The sequence below is a fragment of the Centropristis striata genome, chromosome 24 (genome assembly GCF_030273125.1).
Source record: "Centropristis striata isolate RG_2023a ecotype Rhode Island chromosome 24, C.striata_1.0, whole genome shotgun sequence".
In the NCBI taxonomy this organism is placed as follows: domain Eukaryota; kingdom Metazoa; phylum Chordata; class Actinopteri; order Perciformes; family Serranidae; genus Centropristis; species Centropristis striata.
This window is the reverse complement of record NC_081540.1, coordinates 3,346,592-3,372,168: the sequence shown is the minus strand read 5'-3', so window position 1 is coordinate 3,372,168 and position 25,577 is coordinate 3,346,592. Positions and strand designations below refer to the sequence as shown.

The following is a 25,577-nucleotide window of genomic DNA, read 5'->3' as shown; positions in this document are numbered from 1 at the left end:
TATAAAATAACTCTGTAGAAGAATGTCCCAAATCGTAAAAATAAAAAAAAGACATGAATCGAAATAAAGGTAGGTAACACTTTACAATAACCATCATTTATAAATGTAAACAGATAGTTTTTTAATATTTAATCATCATTCATAAACCATTTAGAATGGTAAATACATCATTTATTCATGTTTAACTAACCAAATCATTTATAAATGGCTAATAGATGGTATATTAATGTAAGTTTATAGTTACTTTACCATTAAAAAACAATTAAATTATAATTAATAGTTTTAGTTGCACTCATTATAACAGTATGTTAATGATTTTGAAATTATTCATACACCTTTAAGAAATTAGTTGAATACATTTAACTATTAAATATGTATATAGCACTTTGTAAATGGTTAATATTTGGTTTATAAACCATTTATAAACATTATTTAGTTGGTTATTGTAAAGAGTTACCTTAAGGTACTGAAGATAAAAATGTATGATCTGCAGCAGATTAAAAAACTAAACAAATAAACAAAATTCTTGCTCATTCATTGGCTAGTTTAAAAGAAACACATAACATGTATAAGTATGTAATGTTAGTAGCCTATTTATTGCAACATCTATAAAAATAAATCTTCAGAAGAATGTCTCAAATTGTAAAAAAAACAAAAACAAACATGAATCGAAATAAAGGTACTGAAGGCAAAAATGTATCACCTGCAGCAGATTAAAAAAACAAATAAACAAAAAACAGAGCATGTCTTAAATGAATGACACATACTGTGTTTGTGTAAACAGATAAACATTTTCATCCATGCAATTACCACAGTCCAGAATCACTTTCTATCAAGATGATGAGAACACATGGGGGTCAATGAGAAGTTCAATCTGTCAGCAATTAAAAAAAACAAGCTTAATTACTTCTTTCTGCTGTCTTTAATCACTTCGGGTCATGTGGAGGTGAAAACAGTTAGAAAAATAACAGTAAAATGAGTCAGAAAAGGAAAAAAATGACTGAATCACCACCAATATAAAGACTTTATTCTCATCGCTGCTGCAGAGCTCCACATCCACATTCCCATGTGACCATTTAGACTTAAAACTAATGCAAATGATACAGAACTGCACTGGAAGTTATTTGTTTAAACAAATTGTCACCCAGTGTAAATCCATTGCATATTATATTACACATCTACGTGCCGGGCTGGTTTTGCCTGGTGGCTGTTCCCCAGGAGACAAATAATTACAATAGGCTCCAGCTGCAGAAATACGCTCTGGATGGGGATTAATGGTTGTTCTTGGCAAAGCATGTTGAAGAAAATAAAGGAAGAAGTCCCCAGACTGCACCACCCTCAGGCTATTATCAGCAATGACAATTAGCTAAAGGCTAAGGCGCATCAGCATTTAAGTGACGGAGCGTCAGCTTTGCATGTGCAGAGTTTCCATAATATATACACTGTAAAAAATATAAATCTGTTGTTTTTAAGGTAAAAAACTAGCAGGTGTGGTTGCCTGAACTTTACCGTAATAAATACGGTGCAAAAAGATTTTATTTTGATATTGGCACTGTTGATTTCACGTAACATTTTCTATTAATCAATCACGATTTTTATTGTGTATAATTAAAACGGGATTAATGTGGTATTTTATTTTTCATTTAAAATATAAAAGGAATATTGCGATGAAAAAATCTACAAATTTCAAAAAGAGATGATGAAATTGAGAAAGATTAGTTATTTTTACGGTAAGAAAAAAAGGTAGTAATAAATACGGTAGAACTTTTTTTTAATATTACGGTAAAAAGATATTAGCACTGTTGATTTCACGTTTAAGATTGCCATTTTATTAAATTTTTTACTATATAAATAAAAGGTTTTTCCATCAAAAGAAACTCTGTTCTGCCATATAATTGACAAGAAAATACTTTAATTTATGCATTTTCATTTATAAAGATTTTACCATTAAATATTAGTGTAATTTTTTGTGAGAGATATGGTGTTTAGTACATTTAACAGTGAGAAAAATTATTTTTTTACAGTGAAGTAATGTATTTTTTCAAAAACAAAGCTGTAAAAAATATTGTTTTGGCTGATATTGTTACTGAAACTGAATTAACTCATTTATCATTTTAGTCTTTTACTGTCGTGATTTAGCAGTTTTTCACTGTAAAATCTACAGACATTTTTTACAGTGTACAAAATACCATTTGAGCCATGTAATACAGGTCTAGCATTTCCTTATAAGGGAAAATAAGAGGGCTATTAGATAGAACTGCACCATATTGTCTGATTGCTTTCAAGTCCCAAGTCATGCTGAATTAGATACGTGATGACATCTGACTTTATAAGGAGCATTTTGTTCTTTTTTTTAATTCGATTTCCAGTTTTAATACGATTGGATTCCTAACACACAGACTGCAGCAGTGCTGCTGTGCAGTCTGTTTGTGTTTAAGTGGTTTGGGTTCAAGGCAAATGTGTTAAACAAATAACAAAAAATATATATTAATGCACAAATTCACAGCGTTTTATCCATTCATACCCACATAATATGTTTTTATTTGGTTACATCGCTAACATATTGAGGCAAATAGTTGCTGCAGGGCTGCTAAATGTTGCCGCTTCTTTTAATAAGATGCAATTTGGAACATTTATCTAAAAAATACACAGCTCAGACTCTTATGAGCTTTCTCACAATGCTGTGTAAATCTTAGTTCAGCTTTTTTTTTTTTATGTTCAGCAGCAGCAAAAAGCTTGTTGTGGCTTTTAAAAGTACTGTACCAATGTGACGGCTCGCTCTAGCTTGAAACAAAAACCGTTTTCCCCCTTAAGAAAATTACCAGCTGTCATTTACACAAAAATGTGAATAGAAAAGACAATCGGGCGCTTTTTTAGGACAGAATGGAATAACTGAAATGCTTTTACACTGGTGACCTGTCACTTGAAGCGGCAGTTAAAATGTTTTTGAACAGAGGCACGGATGAAATGGAAATCCTGTTCCCTCAAGCTTTTACTTGTTTTGTGTCATTACAAAGAGAAACAACATATCATAGCCATGCATCCCTCCGCCGCTAAACCAACCTGACACCTCATGCCACCTTACATTCTCGCCCACGTCACCGGGGAGAAAACTCCAACTTTTTTTTTTTTCCCCCCATCACATTTAGTACAAGAGCCTTTTTATCTCACAGCAGAAAATAACAAAATAAAAGTCCTGAAGGCGATCCGTCTGTCATGCCTTGTTGTTGTTTTTAACACAATTGCTTCTAACTCTCACTCAAAATGTCACCCAATCAAGTCCAGTTACTCCCAGCTTTTTTTTATTAGCAGACAGTAAAAAAAAAAGGGGAGAAAGTGAAAAACGGAAAATCCCCTCCAGGGTTGTTTGTCTTTGTGATTCCAAAACTAGCAGCAGCAGCCCAAGTTTGGAATTACAACCACCAGTGAATGCTTGGATGTTAATTAAAGAATGCAAATTTCATGTTTCTGGTCCAAGGCTGACACACACTCGAGGCCCAGAGGTCCATGAGAGAAACACACACACACACACACAGCAATACGTGCATGCAAACACCAAAAGACACAAAGTTTTGAAGGCTTATATTCATGCACGCACACACACACACATGCACAAGTGAAGGCCCTAATCAGTCTCTCTCATCCCCTTTGTTCTAAGATAGAGATAAGACAGTTGGCAAAGCAAATGACCTTATGGGGGTAAAACTCAGGAAGCTGATTATCCAGAAGTTACATGTTCATAAATATGTTTACCAATATGCAAAGAGAAGGCATAAAGTGGGTCAGAACTTTGGGAAAGTTTGTGAAGGAGAACATAGGCTGCATATGAATGCAAAGTCTGGGTTGGAACACCCACACAGAGAGGGAGACAGCATGCAAGACACACAAACACACAGATTTTTTTTTACTTCTGCAGTGGATTCTTCAGGTGCCGGACTCAGACACAGTGATTTTATTTGCTTAAAACTGTGGAGAAATATCTCGTTAACAAACTGGTTTTGTTACCTCTGCAAGGAGGTCGTTTGTTTGTTTGTTTGTTTGTTTGTCAGCAGGATTATAGAAAATCTGATTTTCATGAAACTTGCTGGAAAAATGCAGCAGGTCAAAGAAGAACCCATTAAATTTGGAGTAGGTCCGAATCACAGGAGCAATGCAAAAATTATTTCTCACTTTTGCAAACATTGGCAGATGTGCTGCATTCATATGGTGTCAGAAAAATCTGGAAAATGTGTTTTTCCGATCAGGGAAATTCACGTCAAGAAGGAACAACAGCTCAGAAAATCAGAGAGAGTTCATCTTCTTTTGATATATTTCCTTTTGTCTTTGTTGTCATAGAGATACAGGAAACTATGGGGTCACTATTGTGTCTCTATCAACTAGATCTCCAACCTAAACGACAGAATAGAGCGTTAAAATATCACAACTTAACTCAACTCAACTCAAACTTTATTTATAAAGCACCTTTAAAACAACCTGGGTTGACCAAAGTGCTGTACAGATATCACAGTTGCAGGAAATAAGGTAAAAACTAAAATACTAAAATACATAAACACAATGCAATACAATAGAATAAAAACAAAATAAAAGAGAATGAATTAAATTTTGAGTAATTTTTTTTTGCCAGATGTCCACTTAAAATAGATTTTTACAAGTCGTTATACATACAAATATGGTTCACAATTGTAAAAAGGCTGCAGTTTCTGTGAATTTAGGCAAATAAATGTACGTAAATGCCGGAAATTAAGTAGTTAGAAGGGTGACGTGAACCACAGAAGTTATGTAAGTTTTGTTTTCTCATGGGACACAAATTCTCGTATTTTCTGCCTGTCGTTTTTGAGGGGAGACGAGTCTCTTTTGTCTTTTTTGTGCAAACAAACAGAACAGTTTTTAGAGCGAAACTTTATTGAAAGTAAAACTAATTTGTGATTAAAATGTATTCATGCAAAGGAACACATTTTGTATGCAAATTCAAAAGTTTTGTTTGCAAATTAAAAGTTGTATTTAACTTTCAACAAAACTTTTTTATTGTTGTTAACTTATTTTTATTCTAGTATTGATGCTTTTGCTCTGTTGGCTCTTTTGATTTGTAAATACACCAAATGAAGGAGCATTTGAATGCACCATTGGCCTTGGCTGAGGTTTCAGCTCTCGTTGCCATTTCTATTTTTACTTTGAAAGAACAGACCGACTGCATCTCAAAATCCCACAATGCATCACTGGGCTCTACAGTTCTAACACCAGTCATTGTATTTGGACAGATAAATACTACAAGGCTGTCACTTTAAACTATTTAATGTTTCCCTTTGTTTAACTCCCTATACCTGCTGCACATGCTTCTAAAGTCTGCCCTTCAAAATAAAATCAGGTACCGTGAGTCATGACTGGACTTTGACCAACCGGCATCTGAAGCTGCTAGTGTTACTAATGTCACAGCAGGCTACTATCACAATTTGTGCTGATAATTTGAAATATTCTCTTCCTCTGTCAGAGTAGAAGCTGCATTTAGTCCATTTAGCACCAACTCTGATCCACACTTATTCAATTAACTGGGGTTAATTCCCTGCTCAGATAATATCACTTGATTTGAGAGGGGAAAAAAACAGATCGGTGAAATTTAAGTCAACTTTAATTGCAGATTGCATTAGGCCAAAGAGGAGTAAATGTCATGATAAACTAGTATGCATAATGATTATAATTAGAACTATGTAGGCAAGTCTTTAAATATATTAGTATAAGCCAGGGGTCGGCAACCTTTATGGGCAAAAGAGCCACTTTTTGCAGAAAAAAAGGTTAAAAAAATGTCTTAATTGAGCAGCTAACCTTATTTCAAGCCTTACAATGGCAATTAAACACCCTACTAAGTCTAAACTAGCCTACCAGCTTTACTAATATGTAATAATGAGCATTAACAGTATGATTTTGTCAGAAAGCAGTGAGAACCATTGCCATTTGCCATCGCAGCTCCAAAACTTTGAAATTAATTGCACATCAGACAGGCCTCAGACAGACTCTGTCTCAGTTTAAGTCTCTTCTTAAAACCCACCTCTTCTCGTTGGCTTTTAATACCACGTAGTGTTGATTTTATGATGATTTTATGATTTATTTACTTTTATTTTATATATGCAGATTTTATTTTGTGCGGGCAGTGCATTTTACATTTTATTTTATTTATTTTTATCCTATTTTTAATTTATTTTATCTTATTGCATTTTACTGTTTTTTATTGTTTTCTACATCTCTTTGTATTGTGTTATCTATTTATTGTTTGTGCAGCACTTTGGAAACCTTGTGTTTGCTAAAATTGTGCTATACAAATAAAGTGGATTGGATTGAACCAAAGTGCAAATGAGAGGCTTGAAACTTGACAAATATTTTAGGAGATTTGGAATCGAAAGCTAGCCTAGCTAGGGAAAGTTAAAACTAGACCTAAAGTTGGCAAAATTTAGAGGTTAAGGTGCCGTGCTGTAGACTTTCATAAGCTATGATGCACATTTAAATTGACCAAAAAGTAAAAAAATAATGTATAAGCTGCAAATTTATACAATTGTAGCATGCAAATTGCTTTGGGTCGGCAACCTTTACCAACAAAAGAGCCATTGTTGACCAAAATAAGAGACAAATTGTCGAAATTGAGCTGCAAACTAAATTTTGAATAAAAATAAAATTGTCTCCTGGGTCTAAATTAGTCTACCAACATGACTAATTGGTCAAAATGAGCATTTATTGATATGATTTTGGAGTTTGGAATCAAAAGCTAGACCTCAAAATTAGACTTAAAGTTTAAAAGTTAAAGTAAAATTTATAGGTTAAAGCTTTCTAAGATTTTTGTAAGATATGATGCACATTTTAGTTGACTAATATGTTTTTAAAAACTGCTTTTTTGCCGTATATAAGTTTCACATTTTTACATTTGAAGAATGGAAATTGCTTTGGGCCTACACCAATGATAAATGAAAATCAAAATGTACATTTTTTTTGTTTTTTGTCACAGCCATAGCCTGCTAAGTCAAAACTAGCCTAGCAGCTTTACTAATACGTCATAATGAGCATTAACAGCAGATTTTATCAGAAAGCAGTGAGAACCAAAGTGCAAATATTTTAGGAGATTTGGAATCGAAAGCTAGCCTAGCTGGGGAAAGCTAAAACTAGGCTTGAATTTGGCAAAATTTAGAGGTTAAGGTGCCTCGCTGTAGACTTTCATAAGCTATGATGCACATTTAAGTTGACCAAAAAGTTAAAAAACAATGTATAAGCTGCAAATTTATACAATCGTAGCATGCAAATTGTTTTAAGTCGACACCAATGTTAAATTAAAGCCACATGGAGCCACTGCAGATGGCCTGAAGAGCCTCATGTGGCTCTGGAGCTGCAGGTTTCCTCCCCCTGGTATAAGCTCAGTAGGCCAGCTGACTATATGTGCATTTATATGGGTGGTTGACGTGACGCTCAATTTTTGTGTTCCCAGTGACAAATATTACTCAAATTTGATAATATTTCATTAAAATTAATGTTTTAATATGCAGTTCATTCTTCTACATCTAATCCATCTGCAAACAATGAGTATCGTTCTTCAACTATGCAAATATTCTGTTTTGAACATGACATTTGTCCACCGGTGCAACTGTACTAGGTAGCATTACTTATCTTAAAACAACTGTAATTTAATGAAAAATTAATCTAAATACATTAAAATACTTGAATGCATGTCATACGAGTGTTTACTTAATGAATCTAGAGGATATAAGTGTTAAGGTCCCTATGTAGAGTTATTATGACACATTACATTTTGTCCGCAAAACTGGTGTCCTCCTGGAGCAACGGCATTATGTAGATATAAAACAGGCATTAATGTGACCACCCCATTACTGAGAGGGGTCCTTCCAGAATCAGGAAGGACAGAAGACATCTCTGGAGCAGGTGGACTGCACACAAGATCAGTTCTGTCTCAAATATTTTCATAATATTACTATTTCCGTGCAGTGTTGGAACTGGTCGTCTTAAGGTAGTCCTTTGGTACAACGCAGTTTAAGTATTGATCTGAATATTTTTATCAATTTACATTGATTGATAATTGAAAATAATGTAAACCTTAACACTGTTACTCAGGATGAAGAATGTCTCTCATATAGCTAGTCCGCAAACTAGCATTGATTTCGAAAATGTCCACTGGTGAAACGCACTGTCCTATAGTACAACATGAAGTCAGTTTCACTTATTTTTTTCCTTTACTCCTATCATAATGAAAATTAACATAGTGAAAGCAAACATGTAAACAAACATTTTTTGTATTACAAGTTTTATTGAAAAATTAGTTTTAATATGCAAAAGAGATATAATCCTAGTCTAAAAAATGAATGGAGGTTAATGGACGGCCGCATTTGGATGGCCCGTCCTACCTGGCTGACGGGAGCTTCTCTGTCCTGCTTGGGGATTTCTTCTCCTCTGTTGCCCCCCTCACCTGTGGGGTCCCTCAGGGCTCTATACTAGGTCCCATACTCTTCCTATTATATATTTTACCCCTAGGGGACATCCTAGTCAAACATAACATCTCCTTCCCTGTTTTGTTAAAGCTAGTTTGATTTCCATGTTGAAAGTGAGAGGCTGAAATGACCACCAAAGAAAGGTCTAGGAAGTTTAGGGAGAGGCTGAATGAAGATCCTGAGAGGAAAGACAACTTCCTGAGAGAGAGACGCAGAAAGTAAATTTGACAATGTTTGATAATTAATTTGACTTTGTACACGACATGGGCATACTAGTACTCTGTTGTCCAATGGTGCAACGGAATGTCCTGTGGTGCAACAAATTGAATTGTGAGTGGAAAAGGTATTTTAATGAAAAATGTATGTAAAAAGTGTGGGATAGTACAATAATGTTATCATCACTATGCAGCTATAAGGATGAAATGAAGATTCCTTGGGTTTTATACCAATTATAATGAACGTAACCCAGGCATTTGGGTGAAGTCTCTATGTGTACATCTTATAGTATATAAATAACATAATTCTGAATTTTTTGGGGGTATGTTTGATGTGGAAATATAATTGGGACAAACTAATATGCCTTTGGCTTATCAATCTTATCTGTCCAACATTCTCTGAATTAAATAATGACATTCTTTATTGTGTTGCACCGGTGGACACATTTTAGGACTACCACACCAAAAAGTGAATAATATGTAAAGAATTAGAAATGGACACATTCAGTTTTGAATTATTCACATATAAGGGAATATAATTATATATCATTTGACATATATTTTTGAATTATTATTTTTTTCACTTTGAATTTGAGTTCACGTCAACCACCCATATGCTTACTCAGTGTTTCTTTAGCCTCCACACACTCACACACACATACTGAGCAGTGGATACAGTACATGCATGTAACATATGACAAGAGCACAGCAGCAAGCCACTTATGTGACAGTTGGCAGCAGGTTCAGAGAGAGAGCATGCTCACTCCTCCCTGCACACACCTGACAGCTCTGAATCATGCCGCCTGCACTCTTTGGCGTGCAGCGTGATTACTTTGGCATCAGACACGAAAAAATGTGCACTGGTGCATCACTGTGTGTGTGTCCTGTGCACAGTGGACATGCTCCGTCACATGATGGGTGTGTGTGTGTGCCTATTTGAAGAATATTCTATTTAATAATGTGTTCGTTTCACGAGGCAGTTGCAAAGAGACTTAAAACAACTCTAAAAAGAGGCAAAATAATCACAACTTACACAAAGTGGACCTCATGCAAGAACATTTTTTTAATGTTCTTATCTCAACTTTCTTTTACTTTATAATTTATATAGAATTTCAAACCCAAAATCCCTTCAAAGCGTTGAAATATGCAATCCATTAGTGGAAAAACTGCACATCACTCCTACAACAGATGTGGGCCAATCGTTAACTGTGTTTGTGCCTCAGAGAAAAAAACTTAAAATACAAGAAAATCAATAAATGCGGAAAGTTTTCCTCACTATTTGTACACTTAGGAACAAAGTGTGTTCTTACAAGTGGTTGCTGCATGACGACCAGTGACCACAAAGAGACACAAGACAACCACAAAGAGACAGAAAATGACGACAACAGGGGCAAAACAACCACAGACAAGTTAACTACAGAAAGAAACAATTACAAAAAGACAAAAACAAGAACACAGGGAGACACTCCATTAACACAACAAGGCAAAAACACCTACAAAGAGAGACAGAATTACAAAAGAACTACAAAAAGATGCAAAATAACAATTATAAAGTAATTACTTCAACTTCAGAGACAAAATTACAACCTTGATTCCAAACAAGATGCAATATGTTTTTATTTATACAGTATCCCAGCTGTTTTAGAAGTGGGTTGTATGGCAAAGACACAAAATAACAACAAAGAAACATGAAATTATGACAAAAAGGCAAAAAAAAACACATGCAATACTAAAAAGACACGAAGGACAATACTAAAAGAGGTGAAACATATAAAGTCTGTTCCTATGTTGGTGCATGAAATGTTTAACCCTCCATTTATGTTCCAGCAATAACCAGAGGCATGTTTAATTATCCAAAAGTGTCAGAAAAATCCCCCAAAAATTGTATGTTATATGTCATTAAAAACTCCATTACTTACCATTTCAATCAATATTTAGTGCAATGGTGTTCTTTACCTCTCACAGATCATTGTTCAATGAGGATAATTCACTTTTTTCATAAAAAAAATGCATTTTAAAACTTTTTTGTATGTAAATTGGAAAGACCTACATATAAAATACAATGGTTTTACATGACATTGATTTAAAAAAATTTATATATTTTACTTTTTTTAAAATGAAAAAATCCTTTAACTATTTATTTATCTATTTTTTTTTTTAATCTTTGAAATGGGTCAATTCGACCCACAACATAAGAGGACGGTTAAAAGAAATAAACTAAATTGAGCGTTAGCAGCTGGAATATGCTGTTGGTAAAATAATTGTCTGTAACTGGAAACACGGAAATATACTATACTATAAATCTATTGCAGGGGTCAGCAACCTTTATTAACAAAAGAGCCATTGTTGGCCAAAATAAAGAGAAAAATTGTCAGAATCGAGCTGCAAACCTTATTTTGAATTAAAATTAAAATAGCCTAATACGTCTAAATTAGTCAACCAACATGACTAATTGATCAAAATGAGTGTTTATTTATATGATTTTGGAGTTTGGAATCAAAAGTTAGTCTAGCTAGGTAAACAGGTTAAGGCTTTTTAAGATTTCCGTAAGCTATGATGCACATTTTAGTTGATTTAATATGTTAAAAAAATCCCTTTTGCTGTATATAAGCTTCACATTTTACCAATTGAAGAATACAAATTGCTTTGGGCCTACACCAATGATAAATGAATATTAAAATGCAATTTAAAAAAACAGCCACAGGGAGCCAATGCAGATGGTGGCTCTATTGGAAGTGTGCACACATGTTACATGCATGAACAATAGAGAGAATCCACCATTGGAGCGTATGGAAACAGTTATGATGACTTTATCCGAGCATACGCTGCAACAGGTGTGCCTGCACCACTTTGAGACACGTGCCGCTGCGTTTTTACTCCCTGTGTCTTTGAAAAGTCACATTTAAATGATAATGTTACTACACCAAACATTATTGCTTCCCCCGCCTTCACTCAGCATTAAGTTGAATTGTAGCCACAGCTGTGTGTGTTTGTTCTCCAGGAGAAATGGCTGCAGATTCTCAGAGATATTGCTGAGTTCTTGTGAGCAGCTTCGGCTCATTTTTTGCTGCGCCTACAATTTTTTACACAAGTCAGAGCAAACTTAATGCAGAGCCTGTGGAGAAATACTTTCATTACTTTTGCATAATGGGTCAAAATGCATTTTCCTTCCTCCCATTCCTCCCTTTGTATATCCAAGTATGCTATCAATCAGACATATGCTACATGTGGAAACAATGTGCTGTGATGAATGAAACAGATGCATGCACGCATCCATATTCATAAACACGTCACGCACACACATGACAATGCAACCAGCTGCACATGCACAAATACACACTCAACGACTGCACAACAATGCTTTTAATTCAATAATCAAAAAAAACAAATGGCGTCATCCACTTTGACAAGCTAATGTGTCGTGTTTGCAGCTCTGTGTTTGCAATTTCTCTTTCAAACTGCAACAAAGTTTGGTAAGACTTTACAATAACCCTCATTTATAAATGGTAAACAGATAGTTTATTAATGTTTAATCATCATTTATAAACCGTTTATAGGCCATTTAGAACGGTAAATACATAATTTATTACTGTTTAACTAACTAAATCATTCATAAATGGCTAATGTGTAGTGTTTTTTCATTTCTTTGTGTTTTTTGTAATTTTGTTGTGTGGCTTTTGTAATTTTTTGTGTTTTTTTTTGCAATTTTTTGTGCGTTTTTGTGTTTTTATGTGTGTTTTTTGTGTGTTTGGTAACACTTTACAATAACCCTCATTTATAAATGGTAAACAGTTTATTAATGTATAAAGGCATTTTAGAATGGTAAATACATAATTTATGAATCATCTGGCTAATAGATGGTGTATTAATGTAAGTTTATAGTTACTTTACCATTAACAAACTATTAAATTAAAATCCAAATGACTAAAAACATTCCTTTTTAACAAAAACCTTTGCTTCCTCCCATCTAGATGGTTTTTAGATTATGTATGTATGTTTTCTGTTTTTAGCAGTTTTTTCCTTTTTTTTTTTATCCTTTTTATAATTAGATTAGAGTTATGCTTTTAACCTGTAGCACTTTGAGATTTCCTGTTATGTAAAGTGCATTACAAATAAAATGCATTATTTATTATTATTAATAGTTTATCAATAGTTTTAGTTGCACTCATTTTAACATTTTTAACACCATATTAGGTATGTTAATGATTTTGAAATGATCCATATACCTTTAAGAAATTGGTTGAAAACATTTAAAGATTAAATATGTTTTGCACTTTGTAAATGGTTAATAATTGGTCTATAAACCATCTATAAACATCGCTTAGTTACACTGCAAAAAAGCCAAATTGTATTTTTTTGGCCTAAAACAGTGATTTAAGTTGGTAAAACTTGGAAATATAAATTATTGACATTTAGGGCAATAATGTAAGTTAGCACAACAAAGGAAGCCAGTTGTCTGCTCAAAAACAAGTTGGTGAGTTGTTGTTACTTATATCTTTAAGTTGGGGTTCACAACAAGGGACAATAGTTCTGATAACTCTTATTTCTTTGTTGTGAAATTTGGTCATTAGCGAAAGTTAGCGGCTAACTGATGCTAGCGGCTAACTGATGCTAGCAGCTAACTGATGCTAGCGGCGCTGCTTGTTACAGCTACAAGAGTAGCCATTAGCGTATCAATGCTAACTCAAAATTGTGGTCGCAACATTAGCTGACATTTCATAGCGGCGTTACAATCGTGCCAGAGCAAACTCAAAAACAAAACTTAAAATATTTACTTTAATTGTCCAAAAACAAAAGTGCTAAAGTGCTACCCAAAGTTTGTAAAGAGCCTGTTGGCAGCAGAGTTTAAAGGCACAATCTGTCCTTAGATATAATAGTTGCTGTGACTGAGAGCTGAGGGAGGATTTGGAGGAGCTGTCGCCTGAACGCAGCATCAAAAGCTGAATAGAATGTGACACAACAACTGCATAATTTGTACATCTGCAGTGTGTTGTTTTCTTTGTTTTTGGAAATGAAATTGAGCAATGTGTTAAATGTGCTCAGGGGATAAGTTTATGTAACTGTAGCAGTATAATTTGTAAATCCTCTTTTCCTTCACAATAGAGAAATGATGTCTTATTCTGTGTTTGACTGCAAGCACGAGACTTGCTAACAAATCTGCAGAGACGACCTGAACACTGGGTGTGTTTAATGGAGTTTATCTGTTATGGTTTTTCCAAAAATAACTTATGTGATGCTGGAAAAATGTACAAAAGTGTGCCAAGGAGTTCCTCTTTTAACTCCTTTTCCACTGATTCAAGACCTAATTTTCAAATATTTCCACCAGAATGAAATTGGTTCAGAGCTTGAAAAAGTTGGCTCCCGCCTGGAACCAAATATTTGCAGGTTTTCTATGATTTAGTAGTTTGTTCATGCTTGTGTTTTGGATAAAATCTAATATCTGTAATAACAGAACAAAAGCTCAGAGGTAATCAATGTGATCCGCCACCCTGCTACTACTGGTTACTTCTGTTGTGTCCCTCTGTTCATGACACATCATAATTATAGTAGCTCCCCTCAAAACAAAAAAAGTTCCAACAATGCAGAACAGATTAAAGAACCAGAGCTAATCTGGTGGGAAACAACGTGCTAGATATTATTCAATCCTTAAGTTTCATATAAATAACATTTTTTGGTGTTGCTTTCATAGTTTTTGATGGATGCACTGAAAAAAAATATTTAAAAAACAGTAAAAAAAAAGTCTTGCAATAAAAGTAAACCACCAAAGTTATTTCACAGACACTTTGAAAATACAGTTAATATACAGTTTATGTATATGTTTTTTTATTTATGTAAGTGATTTTTTACCATATTGTTATGTTAAATTTATAAATTAAATTCAATTAAAAGGTTTTACTGTAAGAAAATAGAAAGTTGCCTTAATTTTACATTCAGCAACATTATTATTATTTTTTTGTATTTAAATTTATAAAATTTATAAAAAACGTTTTTGCAGAGATTTTACTGAATTTTGCTGTGTGCATTCAGCATTTTTTGTGTGATTTTTGTGTTTTTTCTGTGTTTTTTGTAATTTTTGTGTTTTTTCTGTGTGCTTTTTGTAATTTTTATGTGTTTTTTGTGTTTTTACGTGTGTTTTTTGTATTTTTGTCTGTTTCTGTGTATTTTTTTTATGGGTTTTATGGTTTTATTATGGGTTTTTTGTCATTTTTTTGTGTGTTTCATGTTGTTTTTTTGTGGGGGGTTTTTTTGTGTGTCAAAATGTTGATCCAGTAAGTCAAAATGACAAATTAATAATCAGGTGGGGTTGTGAGGTAATGCACATTTTTCAAGGGAAAATTAGACTTCTGTGTTCTACCCGACAACACCAACAACAAATGTTTGCACATGTTATCACTTTTGAATTAAAAGTGAACCTGGAAGCACTGACAGCAGGAGGGTTCTATCTTATTTCTTTTTTCAGTCTGTACACAACGACTCTGTGTCTTCCACAAAAAAGTCGAAATGGTAAAAAAAACCTTGAGATTTGGACCGTGCATCTTTTGGGTCAGGTCGTTATTGGGCTGATATTGTGTTGTCTGAATCTGGAGTGAAACCTTTCTTATTTTCTGACTCATCATGCTCATTATCATCTGATCTAATCATGTCCCCATCACCATTTTTCCCTGATTTCAATTATTCTGGTGATTGCATTGTCATCATTGCCAGAAGAATAGAGCAAAAAACATTGTTTGGTAAATCTAAATCATCCTTGCAGTCACAAAGTATCCAAAAAGACACAAAATTAACCAGCAATTAGGCCCTTCTGCAGAGTAACACCAGAGGAACTCTCTGTGGATATGAGAACCTGTTTACCAGCTTCCCGATCTGGATTCCTTACAAGAAATAAGTTCCTTTCCTTGAAAAAATTACACTGTAAAAAAAGATAAACAATAGCTAGTCAAAAAAAGGCACAAAATGAGTAGACAAAATGACACAAAAAAACACAGAAGTGTGTTGGACTAAAGGACTAAAAAAGAAACAAAATGAGCAAACAAAAAAAGACACAAAATGACTAAAAAAAGACACAAAATGACTAAAAAAAGACACAAAATGAGTAGACAAAATGACCAAAAAAAACACAGAAGTGTGTTGGACTAAAGGACTAAAAAAGACACAACATGAGCAAAAAAAAGACACAAAATGACTACAAAAAGACACAAAATGACCAAAAAAAAAACTGAGATTTGGACCGTGCATCTTTTGGGTCAGGTCGTTATTGGGCTGATATTGTTTTGTCTGAATCTGGAGTGAAACCTTTCTTATTTTCTGACTCATCATGCTCATTATCATCTGATCCAATCATGTTCCCCATCACCATTTTTCCCTGATTTCAATTATTCTGGTGATTGCATTGTCATCATTGCCAGAAGAATAGAGCAAAAAAACATTGTTTGGTAAATCTAAATCATCCTTGCAGTCACAAAGTATCCAAAGGTCTTGGAACTGACAATTTTCTGAATTTCCATGTTAATCCATCCATCTGGTGCTCGACGAGTTTTCAAAAAACCTCCCAGATTTGTTTGGTGTGGATGCGCCTCCCGCACCATCTGCCACACACCTCGTAAAAAAAAAAAAAAAACTGCTTCCTGTCAAAGGACTCAATAATAGCATGACAAATCAGAATCCATACATCATTTATACGCGACGGTTTGTTTCTTAAACTTGAATAAACTGCTTGGATTGCACGGCTCGTTTCTCCAACAGCAGAAAGGTGAAGCGAGCTGCACCACAATAGTCTCCGCCTGTGTCGGCCCAATGAGCATGAAGGACAGCGGGCCACGTTTAACTGTCTGTGAAGACAACATTCTGTGAGTTTATGACCCTTGACCTCCACTGTGTCTCTCCAGGCGTGGGGCTGGATGCTTGTGGTGCACTCTGGGATGCGTGAAGGCGTTAATGACTCTCGACTCTACAGTTTGGCTTTGTCAGCCCGGCCAGCTGTGTATTAATCTCCATTATTGTGTGTGTGTGTGTGCACGTGCATGCTTGTTTCTGTCTTCCAGGGGAAAATGGAGGTCGGGGGATAGAGATGAGAGTGTCTCTATGTCTTTAATCCTCGCCTGCTTAATTATAAATCTCTCCAACTGTCATGGGCTCCTCGCTTCCCATCCCGAGAGTTTCTGTTAATATTTCATGCCACCGTCTTGTCCCCCAAGCAAAATGGCCGACCAGCAATTAGGCCCTTCTGCAGAGTAACACCAGAGGAGCTCTCTGTGGATGGGAGAACCTGTTTACCAGCTTCCCGATCTGGATTCTTTACAAGAAATAAGCCTTTTCCTAGGAAAAATTACACTGTAAAAAAAGATAAGAGGTAGCTACTCAAAAAAAGACACAAAATGACCAAGAAGACACAAAATTAACAAAAAAGACAAAAAATGAAAAGACAAAATGACCCAAACTAAAAAAGACTAAAAAAGAAACAAAATGAGCAAAAAAAAAAAGATACAAAATGACCAAAAAGTGTTATTTTCTCTCTTGAAGTCCCAGAATGAAGCAACTGTTTTTATTATAAATATTTAACTCTATGGAGTCTTATAGGGCTGTTTTGTCCATTTTTGAATCCTTTTCATGTCTTTTCGTGTCTTTGTGACAAGTCATTTTGTGTCTTTTAGTTTCTTTTTTTGTGTCTTTTTTTGGTAATTTTGTGTCTGTTGTGTCTTTTTTAGTTATTTTTTGTCATTTTGTGTCTTTTTTGGTTATTTTGTGTCTTCTGTGGGGTTTTTTTTTGGTTATTCTGTCTTCTCATTTTGTGTCTTTTTTGGTCATTTTATGTCTTTTTTGTGTCATTTTGTGTCTTTTTTGTGTCATTTTTTGTCTTTTTTTAGTCATTTTGTGTCTTTTTTTAGCCATTTTGTGTGTTCTTGTGTATTTTTTTAGTCTGCTTTGTTTTTAAGTCTAGATGGTTAACCTGTGGTTCTGTTAATTTTTACATGTTGCATTTTTCGTGTTAATGAAAATATTTCTGTTAAATTTTGGGGTCTTTGTTTTCATCCTCGTGGTATCGAAAATGATATCGAGTATCGAATATTTTCCTGAGTATCGGTATCGAGTTGAACATTTTAGTATCGTGACAACCCTAAAATCCAGCAAATAATTAGAAAAGGAAATAAAATAAATCTATCAAAGACTACCGTGCATGCAATTCAGTGGTTCTGAACAAAAAGTGGGCCAATTATAAATGAAACCCACGCACACGCAGCAGCCGGTCCCAGCCATTTGTAATGCATTATGTTTGCTGCAGCCATTTTGCAGGGGTCACCACAACTCAGCAGTGCATCTGCCCTTTACCAACTTCATGTTTTCCTGCAGATGAGTCATTTTGGAAACATGATTAATTCATTTTCATCTAACCACTCACTATGGCATCGGATAGATTACTGAAACAGCAGGAGAGAGGTAGATGGAGGGAAGAGACAGGCAGAATGATGAGAGGGAGAAATGAGAGTGAGAGGAGCAGCGGATATTAGCTAGAGAGCGAGAAGATGAAGAGATGAAGAGGACATAACATAAACTCTGCACACACAAACATACACCCACATACAAACAAACAATTCCAATTTACTCGCCTGTACTCCAGAAATCAATACTCATTTTTTTTTCCACTCTGAACAAACCAAACTTCAGTACATTCCCTGGGCAAACAAGCAGCCGGCTGCAGCAGCAGTGAGGTCCCATGTGGACGGACGGCACCGCGGTGACCCCGCCGAGTCCTTAACAGCACAAATGTGACCTTTAGCTTCCTGCAGAGAGGAAGTGGCTCTTCCCTTATCGGCCCGTCCGGGTTCCTCTCTCGCTTCCTCTCCTGTCAGACGGCTATATGACCTTTATTTAAGCCAGCACGGGGATGTGTTCTCCTCCAGTCTTTGGGGGACTTGAGACGACCGAATGCTTCAACTTTTTAGAGATGGTTTAACCCTTTATCAGGCGAAGAACCGTATTTGGTAACTTCAGCGGATATCCAAAATAAAAATATTTGGTTGAGAAAAAAGTTGCAAATTTACTAGATTAAAGTGGCAGATCTACAAGAAAAAATGTTGCAGATTTACGAGATTTAAAGTGGCAAATTTGTGCGAAAAAAGTTGCAGATTTACGAGATTTAAAGTGGCAAATCTGCACAAAAAAAGTAGCAGATTAACGAGATTTAAAGTAGCAAATCTACAAGAAAAAAGTTGCAGATTTAAGAGATTTAAAGTGGCAAATCTGCAAGAAAAAAGTTGCAGATTTACTAGATTAAAGTGGCAAATCTGCGTGAAAAAAGTTGCAGATTTAAGAGATTTATGGTGGCAAATCTGCGTGGAAAAAAAGTCACAGATTCATGAGAAAGAAGTGGGAAAAAAGCAACTTCTTTCTCGCAGATTCACCACTTTAAATCTCTTAAATCTGCAACTTTTTTCACACAGATTTGCCACTTTAAATCTCTTAAATCTGCAACTTTTTTTCTTGTAGTTTTGCCACTTTAAATCTCTTAAATCTGCAACTTTTTTTCTTGTAGATTTGCCACTTTAATCTCGTAAATCTGCTACTTTTTGCTCGACCCCGTTTTGATATCCACTGAAGTTACCAAATATAGTTCTTCACCTGATAAAGGCTTAAGAGTCAGAACTCTTCAGGTTCAAGTATTTGGGGGGAAAAAGATCAGCCTGTAATAGCACCGCTCTGAAATAATATATTTAACAGGAAATTGAGTCCTCCAGTTTTTTAATAATTAGACAAAGATAAAGTGTCTGTGTCATAGTTCAAGTGTTTTGAGTTGACACTTGAAGAGGTGCTCTTTATTGTATTTATTTAATTTTAAGATTCCATGAGGACCTTGTAATGAAGGAGGCATTTTAAAATTGTTACAGTAAAGTTTCATGAGTGAAAAAAACAAGAGGCAGCCCCATCCGAAAGCACACCCTGATTTATGGTTGATTTTACTCTAAATGGGACCATTATTTTTAAAATCTACATCATGTCATATTAAAGAAAACCTGAAACTAGCAACTGAGACCATAAACTCATTAGGAAAATGATTACTGAGGTCCTAAATCAAGTGAAAAGAAGGGCCAATATCTCAGATTTCTATAAAAATCTGACTTTTTTCCCCAGACAGTGGAGTCGCCCCCTGCTGGGCTTTAGAGAGAATACACAGTTAAGGCTCCAGAGCCTGAGATTGTAGCTTCAGCATGAGAGATTCTGCAGCTGAGAATCACAAATTTCTATAAACAGAAATTTGCAAATGAATGCAGATTGTTTTTGCAAAGATGTAAATCGTTGTCAGACAATAGCTGTCGTGTTCCACCTCATTTGCTCCATTATTGGACTACAAACTGACTACAAACATAAACCAGAATGCTTTCGATCCAAAATCTTGTCCCAGTTCCCACAGATTCTGCCTTCATATGCATATGCATTTATTTCTCTAATAAGACTCTCCCTGTCTGGTAGTTGTCACTCTTAAAGATTCAAAATGGTGGCTGATTGAAGCTGCAGCTCTTTCATAAAGTCTTCAAAACGACTCCAGTCTCCTTCTGGAGCTACAGAAAACACATATTTTCAGAGTAGTAGTAGCAGTAGAGTTGTTGAAGTTCCACTTGTGGTAAGAATCTGTCTGACACATTCATGCACAGCCAGATGTGAGCTCACACTCCTGAAAGTGTCCCAGTTTGCAGAGATCACAAGGACAATGTTCACGGTTCACTTGCTTCACTTATGTCTTTTGTAGGAGCTGCACGAGTTCTGCATCCGTGTCCCCGCACACAGACGACCATGATCCATGAGGTCGAGCATGCAGCTCAGCCGAGCGACGGAAATGGCTTTTAAATGCCTTGATTACTCCCAGGTAAGAGATATTCCCCCACACTATCGCTCATGAATGAGAAAGAGGAAGACACTTGGTCTTTTTTATAGTTTGGGGGTTTTTTTTGTCACTATATTTGTCTTAAACCACGAGTAATTTCACATTTCAATGTTTTATAAGGATGAATTAAGTCTATAAGTCTATTAAGTCTATCTATCTATCTATCTATCTATCTATCTATCTATCTATCTATCTATCTATCTATCTATCTATCTATCTATCTATCTATCTATCTATCTATCTATCTATCTATCTATCTATCTATCTATCTATCTATCTATCTATCTATCTATCTATCTATCTATCTATCTATCTATCTATCTATCTATCTATCTATCTATCTATCTATCTATCCTTCTATCTATCTATCTATCCTTCTATCTATCTATCTATCTATCTATCTATCCTTCTATCTATCTATCCTTCTATCTAAAGGGGACATATAATACAGTATGAATTTTGGGTTTTTGCGAGAACATGTTTACATGCTTTTATGTTAAAAAATATTATTTTTCTCATACTGTTGGCCTGAATATGACTTTTGCCTGATAGTTTACGCTCACCTCCTGAAAAAGTTGCGATTGGTCATTCGTTTTTTTTGCATTAGGGGTTTCTGCACCATCATTGCAGCTGGGGAATGACTGTCACAGCACTTTAGTGGCACTATCTACCTTATTATATCACAACATCAGTCCTGATGGCTCATTTAAAGGCATAGTTTCCTCCACAGATTGAGCATTTTGATACCTTTACAGTATTTAAGTAGCTCCTACTTTAATCAAAAAAGACAGACTTCTATCTGTAGTTAAGTTTCCAAGTTATTCCACTAATACAGCCAACAGTTTTATCTTGCATTTTCAAAAACCAGATCATATTGTGTAATAGCCTGAATGTGCTCCACATTGAGCTAGCCTTAATGCTAATGTAATGCCAGAAGCTTGTGCTTGAGGATTACATTCCTGCAAGAATAATCAGTGAGATATTTCACCCCGTGGTTCATGAGGAGAATAATTCCTGAACCGTGCATTTCATGCAGCGACATTTTCAGAAAGACATCAACTTCTCCTCAGACATGCTTGACACCTTTTAGACTTCTCACTGTTTCATCATTACGTTGGAAGAAAAAAAAAACCTCATTATGTTTAACAATTCCCTCGTCTTTATGCGAGGGGTTATGATGCAAATACCTCAAATACTGGCTTCATCATGTATGCTCACCACCCCCAGGTAGCAGAAATTAATGAGCATTTCTGTGCTGCACCTGAGCATCATCATGCAGCCTGGTGGAGCGGCCAATTCCCTCCAACTGGCACTGCCCTCCTAGTTAGCTGCTAAAGCCCCTAAGGCAGTGAGGGATTGTTTTCAGCGGTTAATTGACAAGATCCTGGTGGTATTCCACACACACATTTATCGCTGGACGGGTGTGTGTGCGTGCATCTCGTGCAGAGACGCCACTACATGCAGCCTTGTCGTAAACAGCGAAAGTAACTAAGTACATTTACTCAAGTACTGTACTTAAGTACAATTTTGAGGTACTTGTACTTACTTAAATTACTTAAAAAAGACACAAAATGACCAAAAAAGACACAAAATTACTTAAAAAATACACAAAATGACTGAAAAAAACACTAAATTACTTTAAAAAAGGCACAAAAAGACACAGAATTACCAAAAAGACAAAATTATTAAAAAAAGACACAAAATGACACAAAAAAGACACAAAATGACAGAAAAAACGAAATTACTTAAAGAAGAAACAAAATGACCAAAATAAGACACACAATTACCAAAAGAAGACACAAAATTACAAAAAAAGACACAAAATTACAAAAAAAGACACAAAATTACCAAAAGAATGCACAAAATTACTAAAAAAAAAAAACACAAAATTACGAAAAAAGACACAGAATTACCAAAAAAGACACAAAATTATTAAAAAAGACACAAAAATTTTTTTAAAAAGACACAAAATTATTAAAAAAGACACAAAATTAGTTAGCTGCTAAAGCCCCTAAGGCAGTGAGGGATTGTTTTCAGCGGTTAATTGACAAGATCCTGGTGGTATTCCACACACACATTTATCGCTGGACGGGTGTGTGTGCATGCATCTCGTGCAGAGACGCCACTACATGCAGCCTTGTCGTAAACAGCGAAAGTAACTAAGTACATTTACTCAAGTACTGTACTTAAGCACAATTTTGAGGTACTTGTACTTACTTAAATTACTTAAAAAAGACACAAAATGACCAAAAAAGACACAAAACTACTTAAAAAATACACAAAATTACATAAAAAAACACTAAATTACTTTAAAAAAAGGCACAAAAAGACACAGAATTACCAAAAAGACAAAATTATTAAAAAAAGACACAAAATGACACAAAAAACGAAATTACTTAAAGAAGAAACAAAATGACCAAAATAAGACACACAATTACCAAAAGAAGACACAAAATTACAAAAAAAGACACAAAATTACCAAAAAAGACACAGAATTACCAAAAAAGACACAAAATTATTAAAAAAGACACAAAATTATTTAAAAAAAGACACAAAATTATTAAAAAAGACACAAAAGTATTTAAAAAAAGACACAAAATTATTAAAAAAGACACAAAATTATTAAAAAAGACACAAAATTATTTAAAAAAAGACACAAAATTATTAAAAAAGACACAAAATTACCAAAAAAATTGTAATTAAAGGGACCTTCATAAAGACCTTCGTAAAGTGCCATTCATATAAAACTCACATTAAACTTTCATATCAAGGTGGGGGCCACAAAATATCATCACGAGGGCCACAATTGGCCCGCGGGCCGCGAGTTTGAGACCCCTGATTTAGAGGCAAATATTGTACTTTTAACTCCACTACATTTAGCTGACAGCTGTAGTTACTTTTCAGGTCGAGACTTAACATAAAAAGACCATGATAAATTAAAATTGATTTTTTTAATTCACACCTCATGACAGTATATTAAGTACACTGTAAGAAATGTCTGTAGATTTTATATATATATATATATATATATATATATATATATGCAGAACAGCGTTTGTTTTGATGGCAAAACATTTTTTACGGTAAAATATGGAGTAAAATGACAATCTTAAACATGAAATCAACAGTGCTAATATCTTTTTACCATAATATTAAAAAAAGTTCTACCGTATTCATTACGGTAAAGTTCTGGCAACCACAGCTGCCGGTTTTTTACCGTAAAAACAACATCTTTTTTTACAGTGTAGTTAAAATGAGCCCTGTCTTTACAAAATTAAAGCACTTACATAAATGCATCAATACAAATAATCCAATAATATATTTAGAATAAATAAAACAATGTGAGTGGGTCCATTCTGCAGAACGAATACTTTACTTTACTTTACTATTTTAAGTACATTTTGATGCTGATACTTTTGTAATTTTACTTCAGTAAGTTTTGAATGCAGGACTTGTACTTGTAGTGGAGTAATTTCACAGAGTGGTATAAGTACTTTTACTCAAGTATGGGATCTGGATACTTTTTCCACCATAGCACAGCACTATGACCTTCCAACTGAGGCATTTGTTTTACAGTAAAGGTTGCACGCTGCTCACCAGCACATGCCTTATTTATGGAGTTAATTATACTAGTGACTATCTTTCAATATGCTTTTCCAATTACAGGCTTTGTCAAGTCCTGAGCGTGCCAATGAGTCAACCTTGATTGGCCGTTAATGAGTGAATTTTATATGATGTTAATGTCTCATCAAAACTTCCCAAAAAGTCAACACAAATAAAAGTGTCTCCTCCGCACAGCAATAACCATACATTATCTTAACGGGGATTACTTTTATAGATGTTAGGGACATAAAACCTTTTCAGCATATACTGTACACTGTAAAAAATATTCTGTTTAATTTACGGTGAAATACCGGCAGCTGTGGTTGCCAGAACTTTACCGTAAAAAATACAGTGGGTTGGTTTTCTACTGTAAATTTAGATGTAAATATCAGCTAAATCTGTCATTTAGACTCAAAAACTTGCCATTTTATCCCTATTGTGTCTCTTTTTGGTAGTTTTGTGTCTTATTTGATAATTTTATGTATTTTTTTGGTCATTTTGTGTCTTTTTTTTATAATTTCATGTCTCTTTTGGTCGTTTTCTGTCTTTTTTTTTGGTCATTTTGTGTCTTTTTAGATAGTTTTGTGTCTTTTTTGATGGTTTTGTGTCTGTTTTGGTCGTTTTCTGTCTCTTTTTTTGGTCGTTTTGTGACTCTTTTGGTCATTTTAGGTCCTTTGGTCTGCTATTATTTTTAGGGTAGTTATGTCCTTGTGACGTTATGGTATTTCTCCATTCATTTTAAATGAAAAATCTAATATTTTTTACAGCAAAACTGTGTTTTCTAAAGTTTATGACAGAAAAAAGTAAAACTTTTGTGCTATTCTTTGATTTACGGTAATTAAAAGTGTCCACTACGGTGATATTACATTTTTAATTTCACGCCCTATTTCTGATATAATTTGACAGTGTTTTACTAGCCTGGCTAACACCAGACCAAATCTCATTGGAGATTAGGTCTGGAATCCAGCCGTTCATTTCTCCGTAGAGGAGGTGTGGTTTACGATTCTCCAGAGCCGTTTATTGGACACTTAGAATGTCTATCAAAGCGTCTGTAGGTAGCTCTTAGCCAATCAGATCAGTTATACCAGATGACGTAGTAGAGCAACAGAGATGGATGTTTGTTGTGTGTGTGTCTGTGAGAGAGTGTTGTTTGCTGCTTTGCTTCTCCAGTTCTCGCTTTCTGCAAGATTATTTATTTTCACGCTTTATTCCCCCTCATGTCATTCTGCCACACACATCCACTGATTTTATGGGCAATAAACAAGCTGCTGCAGGCCTCTCGGCGGCTCCGCTGTCCGCGGTAGCGGGGCTATTAGCCGCTAGCGACGCTAATAGCTATTAGCCGCTAGCGGCGCTAATAGCCGCTAGCGACGCTAGTAGCCCCGCTACCATAACGCCGGT

The 25,577-nt window shown here is 34.9% G+C and overlaps 1 long non-coding RNA gene across 1 annotated transcript in view; it reads left to right on the top strand.

Annotated features, from left to right (window-relative positions):
- Nucleotides 1-20,552, top strand: part of LOC131963109 (uncharacterized) — a 101,691-nt gene extending 81,139 nt beyond the window's left edge. The window contains exon 3 of the long non-coding RNA XR_009390003.1: nt 20,439-20,552. This is a non-coding gene — a long non-coding RNA (uncharacterized LOC131963109). The remainder of the gene's footprint in view (nt 1-20,438) is intronic.
- The last annotated feature ends 5,025 nt before the right edge of the window (nt 20,553-25,577 follow it).